The sequence below is a fragment of the Hibiscus syriacus genome, unplaced genomic scaffold (assembly GCF_006381635.1).
Source record: "Hibiscus syriacus cultivar Baekdansim isolate YM2019G1 unplaced genomic scaffold, ASM638163v2 tig00002317_pilon, whole genome shotgun sequence".
NCBI classification, from domain to species: Eukaryota; Viridiplantae; Streptophyta; class Magnoliopsida; order Malvales; family Malvaceae; genus Hibiscus; species Hibiscus syriacus.
The window spans coordinates 1,523,794-1,540,917 of record NW_024061925.1 but is presented as its reverse complement, the minus strand read 5'-3'; the positions used below and the strand labels follow the sequence as shown (position 1 = coordinate 1,540,917).

The window sequence follows — 17,124 nt, the reverse complement described above, 5'->3', positions numbered from 1 at the left end:
TGTAGACCATTCGATCCAAGGATCAGTTCCTCGAGGCCTCGAAATCTGAATTTGGCCTTTTGTGTGTCAGTGATAATTGAAAATATTTCTTTGAGGTTCCTGGCAGTTAGTTTCAACCATAATGTTGAGATTATGAAGCTGTTTTTCACATCAGTTTTTTGCTTACTTGATGACATTGAAAAGGGAGACTCGACTCTCCCTTATATTACTGTTATTCCCGTTGTTATTGGGATCATCATTGCTAGCCAGGATGAACTGAGTTTTCATCTATTTTGGTTTTATCATGGGTGTTTCATCCCCAGCGGCAAGAATTCCATGAACCTCTTCTTGTACATGGCCTCTATAGCTGATATGTTTCTAATTCTTACAACGCTCATTACAGAAGAAAACGTGATCAGTATTATATTTGCCTTTGCCCGATATGAAAACGTGATCAGTTGATATCTCCTATTCAATTCGACACTAGTACATTTTGTGAATTTGACCAACTTTTTGGTCATACTAATATCACACTTGAATCTCCACTGAGTTTTGCTCTCAAATGGTCTTATGACATCATTCAAAAGCTTTGAACACTAGGCAAAGAGCTTCAATGATTAAGAAATCTTGGCAGAAGCCACAGAAAAGGATGAATGTGTTGTCAAACGCTTTATGAACATCTGAGCAAAAACCACAAGAAAGGATGAATGTGTTGTCAAATGTTTTACAAACATCTGAGCAGAAGCCACAGAAAAGGATGAATGTGTTGTCAAGTGTTTTACATCTCGACAGAAACCACAGGAAAAGATGAATGTATTGTCAAATGTTTTATGAACCAGTGATTATAGTGCTGAACCAATGTTGTGATCATATGGTTTCCATTTTTGATCCAAGATGAAGTCTGTCTTCTTCAACCCCAAGATTAGAAGTTGAGATATGATGAAGATTTCTTTCCACAGAAGGAGAGCTGAAATTTTAACAACAAGAAACTATTGGAGCCAACTAAGATCAAATAATAGGTTGTTGTTAAACATCTTTACATGATATGGTTTGAATTGCTTTGTTCGAGATCCAATTAGATGTGGAGACATGAAAGGAATTGGAATAATCCTCCTTGTGATATGTTTCAAGAGTCAAATCAGAACATACTCTACTCTCTTAATTAATCCCTGCTGAGTCAGGCATATCTACATCTACACTCTTCAAAGATGATAGATTCTCTTTTTAAAGATGACAGATTCTCTTTTCAAAGATGAAAACTTTATGGTATTTCTACACAAGTCCAAACAAATAAAGTTGGTTTTATCCAAGACAAAATGGGGCATTAAGGTCATAATTCTGACTACGACAAGAGTTCCACAAATAAAACAATTCTTCTGAGACTTTCATGAAGCAAAGAATACATAAAGATACAAGTTGATCAGATAGTTCTTCAGAAATGCAAGCTTGATAGCATAAGTTGCTACACTGATATCCAGAGGTGACCCTGGCAATAAATGATGAAGTGGAGGAAAACCGAGTTCACCATTTTGAAGTCAAATGAAGATTGCATTAACATTCATGCATCATATTTAGACATTTGCAAAATAGGAGCATTTTCATTCATTTTATCCATGTTGAATATTTGACAGGAATTTCAAAATTTTAGCAAAGATTCAAATCCATCATATGATGGATCAACTTTTCGCTTGAATTCATCATTCGATGATTCAGTATTTCCAGTTCGAGTTCATAATGAGAAGAACTCATCTGAAGAAGGAAGAAGAAGTTCATAATGAGAAGAACTTGTTCAACTTTTCGCTTGAATTCATCATTCGATGATTCAGTATTTCCAGAGGTAGAGTTCATAATGAGAAGAACTCGTCATCTGAAGAAGGAAGAAGAAGTTCATAATAAGAAGAACTTGTTCAACTTTTCGCTTGAATTCATCATTCGATGATTCAGTATTTCCAGAGGTAGAGTTCATAATGAGAAGAACTCGTCATTTGAAGAAGGAAGAAGAAGTTCATAATGAGAAGAATTTGTTCAACCTTTTACTTGAATCCATCATTTGCTGGATCAGCCTTTCCAGGTAGAGTTCATAATGAGAAGAACTCATCTGAAGAAGGAAGAAGAAATTCATAATGAGAAGAATTTGTTCAACCTTTTTGTTTGAATTCATCACTTGATGGATTATTGTTGCCAGAGGTAGAGTTCATAATGAGAAGAACTCGTCATCTGAAGAAGGAAGAAGAAGTTCATAATGAGAAGAACTTGTTCAACCTTTTGCTCAAATCCATCACTTGATGAATCAACTTTTCCAGAGAAGTTCATAATGAGAAGAACTCATCTGAAGAAGGAAGAAGAAGTTCATAATGAGAAGAATTTGTTCAACCTTTTTTCTGAATTCATCACTTGATGGATTATTTTTGCCAGATGGATTATTTTTGCCAGAGAAGTCCATAATGAGAAGAACTCATCTGAAGAAGGAAGAAGAAGTTCATAATGAGAAGAATTTGTTCAACCTTTTGTCTGAATTCATCACTTGATGGATTATTTTTGCCAGAAAAGGTTCATAATAAGAAGAACTCATCTGAAGAAGGAAGAAGAAGTTCATAATAAGAAGAATTTGTTCAACCTTTTGCTCAAATCCATCACTTGATGGAGCAGCTTTTCCAGAGAAGTTCATAATGAGAAGAACTCATCTGAAGAAGGAAGAAAAAGTTCATAATAAGAAGAATTTGTTCAACTTTTTGCATAATTCTATCACAGAAGGAGATAGATTAGCATCAGCCTTTCTAGAGAAAGTTCATAATGAGAAGAACTCATCAAGAGCTTATTCAACTTTTTGAATGACTCTATCACAGGAAATAGGTCAACATCATCCCCAACGGAAAGTTCATAATGAGAAGAACTCTTCTGAAGAAAGAGAAGAATTTATTCAACATCTCCATATTAATCAAGTGAAGAAGAGATGGATACAATCCACAAGAATGAAAATTATCTTGAGATTAGGCCATGTTACCCAATCAACATGTTATTTCAAAAACATAATGAGAAAACGATTTCCATAGTTTCTCATTCAATCTTTTCTGAAAATGAAATCGTTGAATAGTAAGAAAACAATTTCCATATTTTCTTACTTAGTAAACTATTTCCCACATCTGTAAGTCCTTCAGTGCATGATGTTTCCAAAAAGCCTTCAGGAGCTTTTTAATGTTTTCAAAACCTTCGGGTCATCTGTAAGTCCTTCAGTGCATGATGTTTTCAAACATTTCTATCCTGCTCGAAAGAAGCCAAATGAAAAAATTATTGTCTTTTTCGTCTTTGCTCTATTCTTGTTAACACAAGGATGAGCAAAGAGGGGCAGCTGTAGACATCATTTTTTTCATTTAAATTTATTATTATTATTATTAAAATTATTATTATTATTAGTATTATTATTATTATAATTATTATTATTATTATCATTATTATTATTATTATCAATATTATATATTATTATTATTTAATAAATAATTACAACTGGACCGGCCAAGTTACAAACCAACCAGAACCGGTCCAGACAACCAGAAACCCTAAACGATTCGTAAGGTTTCAGCTAGGGTTTCTAAACCCTAGCCACCCCCAGCCGCCTCTGATGCTTCCAGAATCCCAGCCGCCTCTGATACTTCAAGAATCCCAGCCGCCGCCTCACTGCCAGGTGGTCCAATGCCCCACTGCCGACGCCTCCACCGCCATTGCCGACACTCCATAACGTCGAGAAGCTACCCACGTTGAGCCCTATGGTGAGTCACCACCATAGCTATGGTGACTCACCGGGCCTTTCATCTCTGGAACCGGTCCAACGAGAGCCTCGGTGGTGGCTATAAAAGCCACCCCACCTGCAAGAAAGAAGAAAGACAGCCACAGACGGCAGAGAACGACAAGAAAAAAAAAACAGAAAAGAAAAAAACAGAGAAAGAGAACACAGCAACCAACAAAGCAAGAACTACACCAACGATCCCAGGAAATACAAACCAAAAGAAGAGAAAAAGAGACTTACCGAGAAAATCACCGTCGTGAGAGCCTCCACAAATCATCAGAGAACCAAAACGTCGAAGAGAAATATCCTAGATCTACGACGATTGGTAAGGTTTTAAGCTAAAATAACCTTAGATCTAGATATAGAAAAACAGAGGCTTTGATTTGGGGTGGGTTTTGTAATTTCCGGCCACCGCTAACGGTGGCCGGCGGCAGCAATCGGAGCCCGACAGCAGTGGCTGACCGGGTCGGCTTCTCTCTAATTTTAGAGAGAAGCCAGAGAGAAATCTTCTTCTCTCTGTTAGAGAGAAGAAGAGAAATGAAGAAATGAATGGTTGGCCCGAAGGGCCAACCGGTTTAGGGTTTATAAACCCTCTTACATACGACGTCGTTTAAGGGGGAGGGGTATCTGTGTAATTAACTAAAGGTTAAACCCTTTCAGTAGCCATCTAAACTTGTAACTCTTACATTCTAGTCACTAAATCAAATTTATAATCCTTTTAATTTGGTCCTTTAATTTTAGATTTATTTATTTTAGTCCTTTCTATTAAATAATATATTTAGGATAAATACGTATTTAGTCCTTTAGTTTTAATAAATAATATTTTAATCCCGAGTATATATTTTTAATTTATTTTAAATCTGATATTGATTTTTTTTTTTTTTTAGTCATCAAATTAATAAATAAGGAAAATAGCATTTTTAATCCCTATAATTTTAAATAATTAATTATAAATTAGGTATTTAATTTTTATTAGATTATAATTTAGTCCCTAAGTTAAATGTTTTCATTTATTTTACGAGCTTTATTACTTTTTTTTATTGTATTTTAAATATTATTCAATCATATGTTACCTTTTTTTTATGTTCATACATATTTAATTATCATTACTATTATTATTATTATTCTTTATTAATTATGTCAATATATATAGTCTTATAAATATATATAATATTTATTTATTCTATTTTCCTATTTATAAATTTAATTTTATAAATTACTTTTAAGAAAAATAATTATATTTTGATATTTATTTATTTTTAATATCAAAGAAAAAAGTTGTCTTAAGGTACCTAGAAGCTTTTTTCTGATATTTTTTTGAATAAATAAATATCTTACTATATTAAAATAAAATGTTTTTTTTATTTATTTTTAAATATTAAATAAAAGAGCTGTCTTAAAGCACCTAGAAGCACTTTTCTGATATTTCTAAATAAGTAAATATATTATATTATTTATGTATATTAATATATTTTCTTTAAAATTTTGAAATAGTAGAATTATAAATTAAATATATTTTTGAATTTTTAAAATTTTAATAATAGAGACAATTTATAGTTAATAAAGTACCAATTTTGGGCGTTATAGGGGTGCTAATCCTTCCCTAAACGTAACCGACCACGAATCCCTTTTTATTATTAAAAAGAACGAATTTTTGGTTAAAACGCAGATCAATTTATCTTTTAATTGATGTTTTCTTAAAAACTCTTTTAAAAGATATTTTTTAGGTATTCGACCTACCTGATCCAAAAGGCCGATGGCGACTCCCAAATTATTTTCAAAACCATTTATTCATATCACTTTTCCCGCCAAACAAATAAATTCGTGCCCGGACGAAAATCGGTTACGACAATAATGAGTTATCCTAAGCTTTACAGTTTTAGCATTGGGTAACTTTACAAGGTCCTTGACTTAAGGTGGTTTAAACTAATTTTCGGGCATATCTTCATGAGTCTTGCAATTGGATTCGGAAGTAACTTGGGTTGTGGTGATCCAAATTGATGTGGGAGGAAGGATAAGTGAGTTTCCTTCCTTGAACTCTTCAATCTCATGTGGGCGTGTAGGGCCTTGCTGATAAAGGCATAGACTGCAGTATGGAGTTTGTCTTTGAGTAGCTTGGCCTGTCATCTTTGTTGCGGAATACGACTATTGGATAGAAAAAATCACAATTGATAATTTGTGAAAATAAAAAATGAAGATAAAGAAGACACAAATTTTACATGGAAAACCCCTAAATAATATAGGGTAAAAACCACGGGCAAAGGTAGAAGAATATCACTATGAGAAAATAGGAATTACAACTTCTCTCGATCTAACAAGGAGAAAATAATAACATTTATCTCTTAATAAAAAGGAGAAAACAACTCTCAATAAAACTCTCTAAATTTTCTAGTATTAGGAGAAAACTAGAATGATTTGAGATGGTTTTGAAACTAAATGTGTTAGGGTATTTATAGTTGAAGCTTAATGACTAATCTTATAAATATCCTAAAGTCCAGAGACTAAATGTGTGATTTTACCATGCTAAAAATTCAACAATTTCCTGCTACAGGTGCCAATTTCCAGCTACTTTTCGGTGCATTAATTGTGCACTTTGGGTGCATAGTCAAACTTTCAACAATCTTGTGATTGGATCTAATTGTAGAATGAGCCCATTTTCCTTAGCTTTTAGGATTGTGGTGCGTGTATCACCAGATTGTTAGGATGTATAATCTCGAGATTGTTCAAGATGCGTTAAGATCAGATGGGTTTGACGTTAACGTTTGTCCTTGGTATAGGCTATTAACGATTATCCAATTCTTGAGTGTGGAGGAATTAGAAAGATGCTGGAGCAGGAGGGAAGAGTTTACTCGCTTATGGTTTGTGGAGCTGGAAAGACTGGTATGCTACGACAGCAAGAGGAATGTGAAGGTTTAGGTGGTTCTCCAAAATGTCCCTACACAAGATGGGGACACTGTGAAACGTAATAGGTTCGATGAAGCAAGGGTATTAGTTTCCGTTCAAACATCATCTTGTATCTCGAATAGAGTCGGGATTATCATTAATGGTAGTGTTTTCCAGATTGAGACTAGAGTCGAGGAATTTGAGAGTGATCGGACGTTCATGAGAGGTGGTCGTCATTCAATAGGTTTGGGGGCGAGAATCAGTTTGAGTCGGAAGATCTGTTCAACAATGATGCTGTTTTAAATGTAGAAGAGGGTCTCGAGGTGAATGTTGTAAAAGTTGGTATTGCAGTTGTATGTATTGTTGCAGGTGTTGGGTTCGTAGCGAACGTCTCCTCATGCTTCGAGGAAAGTAATATCCATGGGTTTACAGATCGTTTCGGTTCCGGTCAATAAAGGGTTGTTTGATGTCCTAGTGCGTTCTGATAATGGGTCGATATTTGAAGCTGAGAGGGTTGCTTTTGGGTAAGCTAATGATAGTATGGAAAATGAGGACTTTACTGTTGGGTCCTTTATTTCACATGGGTCAAGATTCCTCAATGTCTCCATCGGAGTTGTTACCAACCCAGAGTCCAATGTGGTAGCGTCTTCAGAGGGCCCACTTTCGAACTTTCTCAACCCAAATAAGCTGTGTATGGCATTGCAGCAGGCTGGCCAGTGTGATCAAATCCAATCAGTAGGATCAGATTCTCATGTGGGGAAAACACCAAAGAAGAAGAGACCAAACAAAGGGAAAAGGAACAAAGCAGGACAACAGCGCAACAAGAAGAATCAGAAATTTATCGGTCAAATAGAATCTAATCGTGGTGTTGTAGTCCCAACTCCTCAGAATCGATCAAACGGTGTAAGTGAAGCTGAAGCTACGTAGGAAGTTGCGAAGAAATTGGGCGTTAAATTCTTGGTTCCAGATTCAACACTGATCCAGATTTGACGGTCTTTCTTTCAAAGAGCATAAGTTTTGGCGGTCTCATCTAAAAGCCGTGTTGTTCTATTAAATTCACATTTACCATTTCTGATTGAAGTAGATGTGTACAACCAAATACGACAATGTTTGTCCCATTCTGTATTTTCTCTTTTTTTAATTTATTAATTTATAATATATAAATATTGGAAGCATAGTGGACATTCAATATATTTTAATAACCTAAATAATATTGATATGAAACAAAATTCGATATAACGATATTACATACAACACTAACCGTATGTGGTTAGTTTACCGATATAACTTTGCTAAGCTTTCACTCTTACTCTCGTGTTTCTCTCACTCGTACATGTATTACGCACACATTACATTACATTCCTAAGCCTAATGGAACACACACACACACATATATAAAAGATCCAAACCGTCTCGTGAAGCTTCAAGATTCAATGACGTGCTTGTCTTTAATTTTGTAATCCATCAGTTTGCTGCCAAGTCACCACCGCTTTGAAGTCTTCTTAATAATTAAGCACAAATTACTTGCCATACTTGAATTTTAAGCTGCTGCTACTTCATCCTCCAGGTGATGATTTGTTGCTCCTTTAATCCAAGATTTGCCGACTCCCCATATTACCACATTTTTATATAGTTTGCCAAGTATTTGCAATTTGTCATCTCGATGTTTGCCAACATTCTAAAAATCAAATTTAATTTTTAATAATAATATATATAATAATAATAATAACACAAACCAAGTGACATCTTGCTTCTGTGATAAAAGAATTATTGTTATTCTGAGAACCTAAGTTCAAACACTATGAATGTTAAAAGCATAAGCATTTAATATCCAAAATATTAAGATTTATCTTTGAATAAATATTATCTTGTATTTACCACATATTGATAAAAAAATGATTATAATAAATCATATATATATATATATATGACCATGTTCTATATACATGTATTAAACAAATACTAAAGTAATATATGCCGAAATTATGAGCGTGATTCAATTGTAATATATATGATTTTATAACATAAGATTCGAGATTTTAACATTAATATTTACGGTTCTAATATAATATTATTATAATTACAAATAATATATGGCTCTCTTAGTCTTTTAACATTCATCAAATCTTTTTCATGTAACTAAATGATGGATTGATATTTGATGCATTCAAAATGTATAATTTTATTTTATGTATTGTGGACGAATCAAATAACGACATATTATCATAAAGTTTTAAAACTAAATGTATTATATAAATATCTCAAATACTCATTCAAACCCCATTATTATTAACCAGCCATGGCAGTTTTAAGGTGCCAAAGGGTATCTATCAATGCAGTCAAGCCAAGGATTATCCCTCGACGGCTTACTAACACGACGCATCGAACGCCAAACACTGTTGCACTTAAAACCCGAACCGAAAGCAATCTGCCAAACCCTATCTCCTCTTTTAACCCTTTCTTTAGCTTCCAAATATGCCAGTTCATACCATATGCTGCTACTCGAAGTGTTCCTGAAGCGATGCAAGGTCATCCTCGAGGCTTCCATGTTGTTGTCGGTGAGTCCGAGATTCTTCTGGAGCTCGTCGAGCACGGACTTGCTCACAGCATGCACACAAAAGTGCTTGAATGCAAGTTTATAGTCGGGGATGTAAGGCTTTGAGGATGGTGACAATGATGCTTTGGTGTTATCGCCGCCGAAAAAGTGTCACCAAATTAACTTAGCAAAGAAGAAAAGTTGCTCGGAGAAGGGTAGCAATGGCCCCAATGTGGTGATGTTGGTTTTCAGTGCATATCCACCTACTTCCATTAGATCTTTGCTTACCTTAAGCCCTTTAAAACCTTGTTCATCTTCCTCTTGGTAGATAGACCTGATCCGTAATTTATAATCGAGAAAATATTAACATAAAGTACTTCGTATAACCACAATGCAAAAAGCCACATACTCAAATTTGGATAGATATCATAAATTCCATGATTTGGTTCCAAAAGGAAAAGAAAACAAACCTGAAGCTACGTTCATCAGCACCTTTACGTGTCCGTACAAGGTGTTCGAGACGGTACTTGGCACGGTGTTAGTCACGACGATGATTCGACAAAAGAACTGCCGAGCATCCCATTCTGAAAAAGCAATTTGAAACAAGCATAGGCCGTTCCGGACCAGGGTACCAATTGTAACCCACCATTTCAGTGCTCACCACAACAGCATAGTTGTTCGGGCTTGCTTGCAACATGTCTCGAGCCAAGTCCACAGCTATGATCCCGGCACTGCACCCCAACCCACCAAGATTGTAGCTCAAAATGTTGCCTCTCATATTATAGTGGTTGATGATCATTGCAGAGAGCGATGGTGTCGGATTGAAGATGCTGCAGTTCACGACAAGGACACTGACATCCTTGGGTGGAACCCTGGTCTTCTTGAATAGCTCATCGAGTGCACCAAACATCACTGTCGAGGCTTCCATGCGACCTTGTTTCATGGTTGCACAGATCTCATTGGACATTATAGTTTTAGGGACGTAAGTTGCATCACCAACTCCTGATGATTTCACAATCCTGTTCTGGAATTCAAGACTAGATACGTCAAACTTGCCTGATGTTCTTGCCATTTCAATGAACTGCTCCTTTGTCACCTGAAAATGTAATAGCAATTAGGATAAACGTAAATTAATTGTTTCTCAGGTATATTTAAGAATTTTATCCCTCTATTTTTTAAAATTTTGATATGAGACTCTCTGTTATCTAGTAGCCACAAGGGCCCTGACTAAGTCCGGAATAGAGCCAAGTAGAATCCAATCCAATTGGATTACACTGTTAAATCTTACCATTAGTTGGCTGACTTAGAAGTCAACATGTTAGTAATTTAAACATAAAGAATTAGCAAAAATCAGCAACTAAGCAATTTATATGCAATAAATTATCCAAAAAACCAGCAGGTTAGGTTCACATGTCTAACAACTGCACTGACTTTCAGTTTTCATAAAGTATATGATCAAATTCTAACATTAGAGGGACTAACTTCTCAGTTTTCACAAAGTAGAGGGATGAAATTCAGAGAAATTAGACCTTGTTTCTTGTATAGCAAGAAATGCAAGTATATTTTCATTCATGCAAGAACAGTTAAACCTTTAAGTCATCACTTGGTCGAAAACATGCAAAATCAATCAGATAAATGGATTGGGGCCTTGACATGAAGTAGAAAGAAATGGAGAACACAATGAAATGGAGACTCTTTAAGTCATCACTTGGTTGAAAACATTCAAAATCGATCAGATAAATGGAGTCAAACCATCTACTTGCTGGCTTCTGCAATAGCGACATATTCTGCTTCAGTTGTGGAGAGAGCAACTATCTTCTGTAGTTGAGAAACCCAACTCACTGTAGTACCTCCTAGAGTATAGACATACCCCGTAGTGCTCCTTCTGATGACAATATTTCCAGCTAAGTCAGCATCTACATAGCCTGTCAGTATCATTTCTCCACCTTTGAAACAAAGTGCTTTGTTTGTAGTACCCCGCAGATATCTGAGGATCCATTTGACAGCTTCCCAGTGTACCTTGCCTGGATTATTCATGTACCTGCTAACAGCTCCCACTACATGAGCAATATCTGGTCTAGTACAAACTATGGCATACATCAGACTTCCAATTGCTGAGGCATACGACACCTTCACCATGTGTACACGTTCTTCCTCCGTCTTTGGTGACTGTTCTTTGGAAAGTCTAAAATGAACACCTAAAGGTGTACTTACTGGTTTAGCATCTTGTATGTTGAACCTGGAGAGTACTTTGTTGATGTACTCAGCCTGTGATAACATCAGAGTCCCCGACTTGTGTCTCTCTTGATCCTCATCCCAAGAATCTACTTTGCAGCGCACCGATCTTTCATAGCAAACTGCTTCGACAATTTTTGCTTCAAGTTTATAATCTCTTGCATGTCTGAGCATGCAACGAGCATGTCATCAACGTACAATAATAAAATAATGAAGTTGTCGAACCTCTTGATGTAGCAACAATGATCTGCTTGGCATTTGGTAAAACAATTGCTACCCATGAAACTATCGAACTTCTTGTACCACTGTCTAGGTGCTTGTTTTAAACCATACAAGCTCTTCTTCAATCTGCATACCAGGTTTTTCTTGTCTGCCTTTATGAAGACTTCTGGTTGTCTCATATAGATTTCTTTCTCCAAATCACCATGAAGGAAAACTGTCTTTACATCTAACTGCTCAAGATGTAGATTTTCTGCAGTTACAATTTTCAACACCAATCTGATTGTAGATAGTTTCACGACTGGAGAGAAAATTTCATTGTAGTCAATACCTTCTTTTTGCTGAAAACCTTTGACAATCAATCTTGCTTTGTAGTGTTTCCTTCCATCGTGCTCTTCTTTGTTCCTGTAAATCCACTTGTTATGGAGCGCTTTCTTGCCTGGTAGTAATTCAACTAATTCCCACGTCTGATTTAACATAAGTTAGTCCATCTCATCTTTCATAGAAGACTCCCACTTGACTGAATCTTCCACCTGCATTGCTTCATCATAGCACTCTGGTTCACCATTGTGAGTCAGCAACAAATAGTGCAAAGAATGCGAATAACGCTGTGTTGATTTAGGAATTCTAGAGGAGCGTCTTAATTCCGGTGTGTCTGGTTCTTCTTGAACTGCTTTAGGACTAATTTGAACATCATTTCCAGAAATCTCCTTGAACTCAACAAATTCCTTTGTTTCAGCTTCGGTATTGGAGCTACTTGATTCTATGGTTGACCTGTCTTTGTACATCACATTCTCATTGAAAATGACATCTCTGCTTCTGATGATCTTTTGATTTTTGTAATCCCAAAACCGGTAACCGAACTCATCACCACCATATCCAACAAAGACGCATTTATTGATTTGACATCAAGTTTACTTCTTTCAGCAGAATTTACGTGTACATAAGAAATACAACCAAACACTCTTAAGTTGGAAAGATTTATTTCTTTCTTGCTCCAAACTTCCTCTGATATTCTACCATCCAAAAGAACTGAGGGCCCACGGTTGATCAAGTAAGCTGCAGTGTTGATAGCTTCAGCCCATAGTAATTTGGGTAAGCCGGCATGTATCCTCATGCTTCTGGCACGTTCATTCAGAGTTCTGTTCATGCGCTCTGCTACGCCATTCTGCTGCGGTGTCATGGGAACTGTTGTCCTCATCTTGATCCCATTGTTTGTGCAGAAATCTCTGAATCTACTATTTTTGTACTCTCCTCCATTATCAAACCTCAATCGCTTGACTTTCAAACCAGTCTCATTTTCCACCATGACCTTCTATTTTCTGAAGGTATCAAAGACTTATGATTTCTTCTTAAGAAAATAAACTCACACATTCCTTGTAGAATCATCGATGAAGGTGACATAATATAGTGAGCCCGCAAGAGATGGAACTGGAGATGGTCATCATACATCAGTATGAACCAACTCTAACTTTCAGCCTTGGGTGTTTTGTCAATCTTTGCAAAACTGACTTTCTTTTGTTTGCCAAAGATGCAATCCTCACATAGTCCGACATCTATATTCTTTAGATCCGACAGCTTTCCTTTTGACAAAAGTGTCTTCCCTTTCTCGCTCATATGGCCAAGCCTTGGGTGTCATAAGTTTGATTTTCCATCAGCATCTGCTACTGCAATGATATTCTCTAAATTTGAGGTTACATAGAGCAATGACGAGTGCTCCTTTGTTAATCTTCCATTCACAGCCTGAAAAGGTTGTACTATATCATTCTCCATCAAGCTGTCTCACATAAATCAAATTTCTTTTGAAGCCAGGAATATGTCTCACTCCTGTCAGCTTCCAGGTGGTCTGGTTTGACAACTTTAGTCGGATGTCTCCTTTTCCGACGATCTTCAAGGTTTCATCATCAGCTAGATTAACCTTCTCAAAATCAACACTGACATAGATCTCCATGTTTTTCTTGGCATGGGGTGGAGTGGAAAGATGCCCCTGAATCAAAGATCCATGATTCAATCGGACTGTTGACGCTTAGAATCATGGCATCACCTATCTCCTCTGTCATGTTGGTTTCCTGTGCGTCGGTATCTTTCTTCAGTGTTCGACAATCTCTTTTAAAGTGATCCCTTCTTGCCACAATTATAACAGATAAAATTTTTCTTTCTCGTTCTTGATTTTCCCTTTCTAGATTTCGATCTGCCACGATTTGAATTTCTTTATGAAGTTCTCCCTCTAGACTCCGTGTGCAAGGCTGAGGAGCTTGATGCTTCACCCGATTCTCTCCGTCGAATTTCTTCACTCAATACCAGATCCCGAACATCGTCAAATTTTAATTTGCTGTTTCCCGACGAGCTGCTGACTGTTGTAACAGTAGCATTCCAACTGTTTGGTAGAGATGATAAGATAATTAAAGCTCGAACATCATCATCGAATTCAATTTCCACGGAACTCAACTGGGTTGTAATTATGTTGAGTTCATTTAAGCGTTGAGCTACTGATGCCCCTTCCGCCATCCGCAAATTGAATAATCGCCTCATCAAGTGAACTTTGTTTGAGGTTGATGGCTTCTCATACATACTAGAGAGAGCCGCCATAAGACCTGCCGTGGTCTTTTCCTTTGCTATGTTGAAAGCAACATTGCGGGATAATGTCAGTCGGATAACTCCGAGAGCTTGTCTGTCGAGAAGAGCCCAGTCTTCATTCTTCATGCCCTTTGGTTGTTTTCCTGAGAGAGGTTGATATAGATTTTTCTGGTACAAAAAATCTTTAATTTGCATCATCCAAAAGCCAAAGTCCGCACCATCGAACTTTTCAATTTTCACCGTCCCTTCGTCTGCAGCCATCGCTCCTACTCGAATCTGGCTTCGTTTGGATCGTTTCTGACAATTTCTTGCAAACCACCATGTATTAGAACACCTCCGTCGACAAATTCGTATCCCCGACAAAATTTTACTATTCACGAAATTCACTATTCAAATGAATAGTAATGAATACTAACATCGCAAAAAAATTTACAAAATTCACATCCAAAAGCTCTGATGCCAGTTGTTAGGAAATAAAACGAGAACAAGTAATTTCCCTATAACCAGATTAGTGAGAATACGAAATAAAAGCGAAAAAATAATACCCGAAATTGATAACGGAGTTCAGCCAATTATGCCTACGTCTCCGGACTACTGCAGATCTTTCACTAAAGAGAGAAAATTTACAGGTGTTTACAAAACACTCACTACTCACAAGAAAACTCTCTAGTATTGGGAGAAAGAAATAATTTGGGATGATTTTGAAGCTAAATGAGCAAGGGTATTTATAGTTGAAGCTTAAGGACTAATCTTGTAAATACCCTGAAGTGCAGTGACTATTTGTAATTATCCCATTATCATTTTCAATAGACATCTACCAAACTTTGAAAAACAATTTTTCAAAAAAACATTTACCAAACTTTGAAAACCATTTTTTCAAAGTTGGTTGCCAATCTTTGAACTTTTAACAATACTTTCAACATGTTAGGCCTGGAGGACTCGATCCCACAGTTTATGATCTCCGCTGACAAGAGAACTTGCTCATTTCTAGCCATGTTACAGCCAGGATTAATGCTAGGATGATAAAGATCCAGGCTTATATACATACATGCATAAATATATATATATATATGTAATAATGTTAGTTGTAAAGTGGTGGGTAGAGTATAGTTAATGTAGGAACCAACTTGGTGATCTAGTTGTAAGGTTTCCAACTGCCTTAAGGTTTCCAGACCTGTCATTAGCTGTTTAGCCCTGTGCATTGTCTAGCTACCATCTTTACTTGGAATAAATACTACTGCTACTACTACTACAAAGTTTACTAGTTTATTGGATATCTTAATTGACATGGTTTTCAATTAATAAATAAATGAAGCAAAAAAGTAATGGAAATTGAAGCTTCATGAATACGAATACCCAACACATCAAAATCCATTGTCCAAGCATTTAGAAGAAAATAAAAGGTTTCAACATAAAAAAAAACTAGAGCAAACATATAATAACGAATTCGAAATCGTAACACTACATATAGAGATTGCTCAATGCTCCTTTTCTATAACTTCGTTTCCTATATATCATTAATCTTCAATACATTTTGCATGCAGATATATCTACAAATAACATGAGGGATAACCTACTTACACTGTATCAAAACATTAATAATTATAACTAATTATATATTATATAACTTTATCTAGAGCTTAATTGTTAAAGAAAATTGGGTTATCTCTATCCATCATCATTATTTGTGTACAGTAAGTCTCTCTCACTCTTGCCCCTGCTGTTTGACAATGCGAAACCATTAAAGGTGTAGTTAAGAACTCCATGTACATTTAAAAAAGTTCGGTGAGAAGTAGACTATGGGGGCCTTTCCTCGACATGACTTAGCTAGGGTAAGTTCGTTTAGACTATATAGTCAGTAGATAGCTTTCAAACAAACCAGTGCAGTCTTTTCAAGATCTAAAATGTGGCAATATAAAAACTCTGCCATGTAGTTGGATGAAATTTCAATTTCTTTCCTGGTTGGAAAGATCATTATGAAAAAGGCAGCAACTAGATAACAGTAGCTTTCAAATTTAATTTCTAAGCTAGGTAGACTTAGTTCATCATTATAGAAGCACTAATGCTTTAGGCATCTATAAACCGTAAAAAATGTTCTACTTTGGTCTAAGGAATTGCGTGCAAGTTACCAGTATGAAAAGGAAACATGGCCAAGTTATTGGCTGAATTTCTTGCCGTTGTGCCATCACCTTCCAGTATGAGATTTTCTGTTTTCACTTCACTGCAAATATTTTCTATTGTTGAATGAGTTTTCTTGTTCAATCTGAAAGGAAAATCAAATCGCAGTTTATGTAAACAAGAAAACTCATACCGGTAACAACTATTTGAACTTTCTGTAAACTAGAAAGAAAGACAGAAAAATAAATTACTCACTGTAAAAAACAAGACAGATCCCTGGTTGAAGGAAAGCTTTCGAATGAAGAATTCATGCTATCACTGATTGCAAATTAGATTTGCCAATATCCAACATGAAGTAGTTAAATATATAAATCCATCTGGTTGCTAAACATAAATCTGAATAGAGGGGAAAATGTGAAACAGTGATTGCTTAAACAGAACAAGAATGAGACAAAAAATTAGAAACATATTTGAAGAGTTGAACAATTCATGCATAAAGGTTTGACTATTACAGTGTTCACTTTAAAAGAAAAGCTCACATCTGATAAGGTCAACTAAGACAAGCACAACAGAGAAACTCTATCATAAGTGAGTTTCAATCAGATTCCATATTTTCATATGAAAAGAGAAAGATCACAATCCAAAATGAAATTCATAGCCTATAGCACTAACAAGTCATAACAAGAATTGGTTAGAAGTTTCAAATGGCTTCCATTGAGTCCCAAATTAACGGAGAGGCTATCTTCCAAATTTCAAATCTGCAAATAGAATCTGAATATCAGAGCATCAAAAG

General features: G+C 35.9%; 1 pseudogene; it reads right to left on the bottom strand.

The window, feature by feature from the left end:
- Nucleotides 1-8,954: 8,954 nt before the first annotated feature.
- On the bottom strand, nt 8,955-10,855 carry LOC120144797 (annotated as a pseudogene).
- Nucleotides 10,856-17,124: the final 6,269 nt, after the last annotated feature.